We start from the raw sequence: 6546 nt of genomic DNA, 5'->3' as shown, positions 1-6546 counted from the left end.
GCCATCGTTCATAATTTTTCAAACATGTCACTCTTGATTCATTACACATCCCGGTACACCGCTAGAGGCACGCATATAGAGTCATATTTTTGTTCTAAGTATCGAGTTGTAATCTTTGAGTTGTAAATAAATAGAAGTGTGATGATCATCATTATTAGAGCATTGTCCCATGCGAGGGAATAAATAAAAAGAGAGAAAGGCGAAAAAAAGTAGAAGGCCCATAAAAAGAGAAAATAAAAAAAGAAAAAAATGAGAAAAAAATGAGAGAAAAAGAGAGAAGGGACAATGCTACTATCCTTTTTCCACACTTGTGCTTCAATGTAGCACCATGATCTTCACGATAGAGAGTCTCTTATTTTGTCACTTTCATATACTAGTGGGAAATTTTCATTATAGAACTTGGCTTGTATATTCCAATGATGGCTTCCTCAAATCCCTAGGTCTTCGTGAGCAGGCAAGTTGGATGCACACCCACTTAGTTTCTTTTGTTGAACTTTCATACATTTATAGCTCTAGTGCATTCGTTGCATGGCAATCCCTACTCACTCACATTGACATCTATTGATGGGCATCTCCATAGCCCATTGATATGCCTAGGTGATGTGAGACCATCTTCCTCCTTTTTGTCCTCTCCACAACGACCACTCTATTCCACCTATAGTGCTATGTCCATGGCTCGCGCTCATGTATTGCGTGAAAGTTGAAAAGGTTTGGGATTACTAAAGTATGAAACAATTGCTTGGCTTGTCATCGGGGTTATGCATGATTTGAGTATTTTGTGTGACGAAGATGGAGCATGACCAAACTATATGATTTTGTAGGGATGAGCTTTCTTTGGCCATGTTATTTTGAGAGGACATAATTACTTTGTTAGTAAGCTTGAAGTATTATTATTTTTATGTCAATAAACTTTTCTCTTGAATCTTTTGGCTCTAAACATTCATGCCACAATAAAGAAAATTACATTGATAAATATGTTAGGTAACATTCCACATCAAAAATTCTGTTTTTATCATTTACATACTCGAGGACGACCAGGAATTAAGCTTGGGGATGCTTGATACGTCTCCAACGTATCTATAATTTTTTATTATTCCATGCTATTATATTATCTATTTTGGATGTTTAATGGGCTTTAATATGCTCTTCTATATTATTTTTGGGACTAACCTATTAACCGGAGGCCAAGTGCCAGTTTCTGTTTTTTTGCCTATTTCAGTGTTTCACAGAAAAGGAATACCAAATGGAATCCAAAAGGAATGAAACCTTCGCGATGATCTTTCTTGGGCCGAAAGCAAACCAAGAAACTTGGAGTGGAAGTCTGGAACTCCGTGAGGCAGCCACGAGATAGGAGGGCATCCCCCACCCTTGTGAGCCCCACGGATCTCCACCGACGTACTTCTTTCGCCTATATATACTCTTATACCATAAAAACATCAGGGGGAGCCACGAAACCACTTTTCCACCGCCGCAACCTTCTGTACCCGTGAGATCCCATCTGGGGACCTTTTCTGGTGATCTGTCGGAGGGGGAATCGATCACGGAGGGCTTCTACATCAACACCATAGCCTCTCTGATGAAGCGTGAGTAGTTTACCACAGACCTTCGGGTCCATAGTTATTAGCTAGAAGGCTTCTTCTCTCTCTTTGATCTTCAATACAAAGTTCTCCTCGATGTTCTTGGAGATCTATTCGATGTAATACTCTTTTGCGGTGTGTTTGCCGAGATTCGATGAATTGTGGGTTTATGAACTTGATTATCTATGAATATTATGGTTCTAGATAATAACTAGGATATATGGTTTAAGAGACTTGCAAAGATATCAAAGACTCTGTTCGGTTTTGGAAAAAAGCCGAACAGAGGATCAAATGATTATCGCAGAAGGTAACATACATATCTATTGAATGAAGAATCTTCCCTGTTGGCGGCGACTGCCCAGGACGCTGAAGTTTCTGAACTCAAGCGGAAGCTGAAGCTGGTCGACGATGACCTCGACCGCATTAACAAGCGGTTCAATGAGGCACAAGGTATGTTTTGTACGACTGAAATTATATGCGAATGCGGAGTCTAAGGTCATACACTTTCTCATGTAAATGATTGCAGGCAATGCGACCGAGGTCGAGACCCTCAAGGGCGCCCTGTCTCTTAAACTATGTACCATAAACCGAACAGAGTCTTTTTCCATTCCGAGATATATTCCGAGATCTCCAAGAACCATTCTGAGATATATTATGGTTCTTCTCTGAATTCTTATATGCATGATTTGATATCTTTGCAAGTCTCTTCGAATTATCGGTTTAGTTTGGCCTACTAGATTGATGGTTCTTGCAATGGGAGAAGTGCTTAGCTTTGGGTTCAATCTTGCGGTGTCATTTCCCAGTGACAGTAGGGGCAGTAAGGCATGTATTGTATTGTTGCCATCGGGGATAAAAAGATGGGGTTTATATCATATTGCTTGAGTTTATCCCTCTACATCATGTCATCTTGCTTAATGCGTTACTCTGTTCTCACGGTCAACGAAGGATATTCCTTCTCCCAAGACAATCCGATCAGGCTCGGCATCCAGGTTACAAGACATCCTCGGCAATGCTAAAACAAGTCCAGCAACACCGCCTGAATGTGCTGACAAATCCCGATAGGAGCTGCACATATCTCGTTCTTAGGGCACACTCAGATGAGCAGTCCGTACAACTAAAACCAGCCCACGAGTTTCCCCGAGGTGGCGCTGCAAGGGGCTCTAGTTTGGACCAACACTCAGAGGAGCACTGGCCCGAGGGGGTAAAATAATGATGACCCTCGGGAGCGCGGCTCACAAGGGAAAAGAAAAGGCTAGGTGGCAAATGGTAAAACCAAGGTTGGGCATTGCTGGAAGAGTTTTATTCAAGGCGAACTATCAAGGGGTTCCCATTATAACCCAACCGCGTAAGGAACGCAAAATCCGGGAACATAACACCGATATGACGGAAACTAGGGCGGCAAGAGTGGAACAAAACACCAGGCATAAGGCCAAACCTTCCATCCTTTACCAAGTATATAGATGCATTAATTAAATAAGAGATATTGTGATATCCCAAAAAAAAATCCATGTTCCAACATGGAACAAACTCCAATCTTCACCTGCAACTAACAACGCTATAAGAGGGGCTGAGCAAAGCGATAACATAGCCAAACAACGGTTTGCTAGGACAAGGTGGGTTAGAGGCTTGGTTTAACAATATGGGAGGCATGATAAGCAAGTGGTAGGTATCGCAGCATAGGTATAGAAAAAGAGCGAGCAACTAGCAAGCAAAGATAGAAGTGATTTCGAGGGTATGGTCATCTTGCCTGAAATCCCGCAAGGAAGAAGAACGAGTCCATGAAGAAGACAAACGGACGTAGTCGAATGGGTCCTCACAATCACGACGTTACCGGAACCAACCCGAAGAAGCAACACCGGAAAGAAGCACACAACATAGTAAACAACCAACACATGAACATGGTATGATATGCGGGAAACGGTATGTGATGCATATGCAAGATTTGACAAGGAATTATTGAACCTGGCCTCAACATGGAAATCCAAGAGTGCCACTGGAAAGAGGAGGTGATTTCGGTTGAAATCGATATAAAGATCACTGGAAACGGATGCACGGTTTGGAAATGGCAAACAAAACAAATATGGCACCAGTCTGCGATAAACAGCAAGTGACCAACTAAATGCAACAAGATAAATATGCTACAGCACTCAAACATGGCAAAAAAATACATGGCAGGGATCCACTCAAGATGCTTAACAAAAGATGAACACTGAGCTACGGCTAATTCACTCATTAACAGGTTCGAAAAAGCATGGCAAAAGAGCAAATGATAACATGTTTCAGACTTTGTGAAATTAACACAAGTCTGGAATTTATCATCAGGAAGCACACTTTAGAGCATGCAAACTACATGCTACAGGAACTTAACATGGCAAAGAAAGGCATGGCATGAAGCTACTCAAAGCAGTTAACAAAAGTCCCTTAGCGACCTTGAGCCAAAAGGGATCATAAAATACAATTGCAAGCATGTGAACATGGCAAAAAACATAAACAGATCCCAGACTTAGTGAAAAACTGGAGCATGCAAAACAGATTAACGAGTAGGCATATTTACGAGCTCGATGCACTCACTAAAGAGCATGGCATGGCAATCTAAGCATACACCCATCAAGAAGACATGGCATAGGAGCTAGACATGGCAAGAACAACATCATAGCATGCACGGATCAATAGCAACTTCCTCAGCAAAATCGCTAAACAAGTCAACAATCTGTCAGGATCATAATTTAGCAAAAGTAGAGCTTGATTGACTCAAGCTAGGGTGCTCCATAAATGCAAACAAAGACATGGGTGGATAGAGCACCACAATGTTAAGGGCATCTCTAGCCGCGCCCCCAACTGGCCCCCCCAGGCCACTTTTTCGGCGCCAGCGCCGAAAAAACAGCCCAGTCGCACCCCAGGACGCCGAAAATCGCCGGTTCGGACCTTTTTTCCGCCCGGCGGTCACAGGCCGAACCCGGCGCGCTGGGAGCAGTTGGGGGCTCCGGCGCTAGCGAAGAGCACGCCTGGCCCACACCGAGAGGGGAAAAGTCAAGGTTTTCTTCCCCCGACTCGCCTTGCACCCCCCCGCGCCCTCGGCCACCTCTAGCTATATCCCGGCGACGGCCGCCGCCCTACTCCGCTAGATAGCCATTCCCCGCTGGAAAATAGCAGCGCTTCGCCGCGGCAGGCCCTCCCACAGCAGCTGGGCGTTTTCGGCCGCCGTTTTCGGCCGCGGAGGCACGGTTTAGCGGCGGGTACACGCCCACCGAGCGCAAGGTGTTCGGCGTTTTTCCTGACTTGGCGATGGACTCGGATGATGAGGAAGAGCTCGCCGCGCTGCTGGAGGAGGAAGCCGCGGCCGACGTCCAGGAAGAAGAGCATCTCATGGAGCTCGCCGCCCTCGCCCAGCTGCTGGCGAGAAATGAAAAGCCGCGACGAGGTGGCTCGACGCCGGGGCGAGTGAAAGCAAAGAACCGGCATCATCTCGAAGGCTACTGCATGCTCTACTCCGACTACTTCGCCGATGCTCCACTTCATGGCGAGAAAACAGTTCGGCGCCGTTATCGGATGAGCCGAAAGCTCTTCCTCAGGATTGTGAATTCCATCCGGGAGTTCGACAACTACTTCAAGTGCAAGATGGATTGCACTGGCGCTCTTGGATTCACCTCCATCCAGAAGTGCATGACAGCGATGAGGATGCTTGCATATGGAGCTCCAAGTGATTCACTCGACGACTATGGGCGCATGGCCGAGTCCACCAGCATAGAGTGTTTCTAAAAGTTATGTCGGGCAGTGGTGGCAGTGTTTGGGCCACAATACTTGAGAACACCCAATGCGGAAGACACTGCTCGGATCCTAGCCCAGAATGCAGCAAGAGGATTTCCTGGGATGCTTGGAAGCATCGACTGCATGCATTGGAAATGGAAGAATTGCCCATTTGGTTGGCAGGGGATGTACAAAGGCGCCAAAGGCGGTTGCAGTGTGGTGCTTGAGGCGGTAGCCACACAGGACCTCTGGATTTGGCACTCCTTATTTGGTATGCCAGGAACTCACAATGACATCAACGTGCTGCAGTGCTCTCCTGTTTTTGCCAAGCTCGTTGAGGGCCATTCTCCTCCGGTGAACTTCGAGATCAATGGGCACCAATACAACAAGGGGTACTACCTAGCAGATGGAATCTATCCGAGATGGTCGACATTTGTGAAGACGATCTCAAACCCTGCGGCAGGAGGCAAGAACGCCTGGTTTGCGAAAGTTTAGGAGGCTTGTAGGAAGGATGTCGAGCGGGCATTTGGTGTGCTCCAATCTCGATTCGCTGTTGTTCGGTACCCCGCTCAAACCTGGTCCAAAGATTAAATGTGGGAGATTATGACTTGCTGTGTCATCTTGCACAACATGATCATCGAGAGCGAGCAAGAAGACCCAGTGTTTGACACTGAACCATACTACAGGCAGGGGCCTCTAGCCGAAGTTGATCACAATCTACCGGCAACTTGGACTGCCTATCTCAGTATGCGTCAGGAGATCCGAGACCCACAGGTGCATCATCAACTGCAGAAAGATCTGATTGAGCACCTATGGAGGCTCAAGGGGGACGCCGTGTGATGAAATACAAGTTTTTATTTGTTGAACTATATAATTTGTATTGAACTATTTGTTGTTGTACTATTTTGTTGAAGTATTTGATTTTTCTGTGATGAAATATGTGATAAGAAATAATTGTGTTGATAATTGAACGCCGAGACACGGCGAAACCGCGCCAAATATGGGCCTATTCTCGCCCACATGGGCCCTTTATTCGCCGAAATTGGGCTGCAAAGTGGGCCAATTTCGGCGCCTGGGGCGACGACTGGGCGCAAAACCGCCCCCAGTGCCGATTGTATCACCGGCTCGCCCCTAGGGGGCGATTTTTATGCGTCCTGGGGGGGGGCAACGGCTGGAGATGCCCTAACAAAACATCCTTACTGATCATCCTCAAAATAGGCAC

General features: G+C 46.1%; 1 pseudogene; it reads left to right on the top strand.

Annotated features, from left to right (window-relative positions):
* The first annotated feature begins 4862 nt into the window (after positions 1 to 4862).
* Positions 4863 to 6164, top strand: LOC147964957 (uncharacterized; annotated as a pseudogene).
* Positions 6165 to 6546: the final 382 nt, after the last annotated feature.

This window comes from Triticum urartu, chromosome 6A (assembly GCF_056163025.1).
Source record: "Triticum urartu cultivar PI428250 chromosome 6A, HENAU_Tu73, whole genome shotgun sequence".
NCBI lineage: Eukaryota > Viridiplantae > Streptophyta > Magnoliopsida > Poales > Poaceae > Triticum > Triticum urartu.
This window is presented reverse-complemented; position numbering and strand designations above follow the sequence as displayed.